Consider the following 1,378-nt stretch of genomic DNA (forward strand, 5'->3'; position numbering starts at 1 on the left):
ATAATACTAGCACAAAGATAGTTATGTGGCCAGTTGGCTTGTTTATTAACAGATGTATCTGTGCCATTGATTGCTGTATCATGACTAACTTCAAACCAGGCCACAACGTACTGCAAGACAACTGGATTATTTACAAGCGGTTAGTGGAACACAGATAATACGAAGGCTTCCATTTTGTCCTTCTAAGGGAAACTGTTTCCCATGTACGGACAACACATTTCCTGATGGACCATAAGGCTGACAAGTTCCCCATGACTGATGGCATTTCAAAGATAAAGTACTATCTCAATAAAGGCAGTTCAAATCACTTGTTACAGCTACAGAGGGATTAACCATGGATGTTCCCAGCTAGCCCAACCTAGGCTACATATCTGTGTTACTTGCGGGGGAGTACCAGCTTTACGTGGGCACAATGATGCCTGAACAGATATGGAAGATCTGGGCAAATGTACAGTACATATATGCACCAGGTATATATGCACTGAAAAGTTACTTGCCTCATCCATTGTGAACCATCCATCTCTCCTTCAGCTCTTCCACTTCTGATTCCTTTGCCAAAATGTCCTATCTCCACAGAGAAAAAGTCTTGTCCATTTTGGCGTTTATCACTGCACGATTGTTGAGCTTTGTCGCCACAGTTAAAAGGGACAGTCTCTCATTTTCCAATTTGTCTGGGGTCTCCCCAGTTGGAATGTCAGGTATGTGGTTGGCATCTCCTCTCTTAGGTCTCTTGATGTTTTTTGCTGCAAATCCATCCTTTTGGAGCTTTAGACTTTAGTGAATTTGCAAGTACTTCAGAACACCGAGTTCGGTAGTTGCCCATTTTGTCTTTAGCTGCTTACACCGTAGCAGCGGTTGTATGAGTCAGGTTCAGAGAGCATGGGGTGTTCTTGATTAGGGCTCAGCAACGTGAAGTCAGCATCTGTTGGGTAGGCTTTGAACTTGAATATCTCTTCTGCTAACTTTTCTAAAATATCTGACTTTGTTTTTGAACTCAGGGTCAACTTTGTGTTGTTTGACCTAAACACAGCATTTCCCTTTTCTAACTGTAGTTCAGAGTCATAAGAGAATGTTGGTATCAGAAACTCACGTGCCCACATCTGGGTTCTTGTAGAGACAGAGCTAGAGGGTGTGGACAGGAGCTCTGTGTCATCTGACAGATCAAGACACTATATCATCACAGAATGTGAGAGTAATAACTTGGCTACAATCATCGGTTACTGGGATGACCTTGATAGTTGCCAAATCCTCAAGTTCCGCAGTAGATGTCAAGTTAACTAGTGCATCTCCAAAATCTCTGTCTTGGTACTGCAGTCTTAAATTGCCACTTAGTCCACACACTTTCCTGACTTCATCCATAAGCTGCTCCATTGACTCT

This window comes from Etheostoma spectabile, chromosome 21 (assembly GCF_008692095.1).
Source record: "Etheostoma spectabile isolate EspeVRDwgs_2016 chromosome 21, UIUC_Espe_1.0, whole genome shotgun sequence".
Lineage (NCBI taxonomy): Eukaryota > Metazoa > Chordata > Actinopteri > Perciformes > Percidae > Etheostoma > Etheostoma spectabile.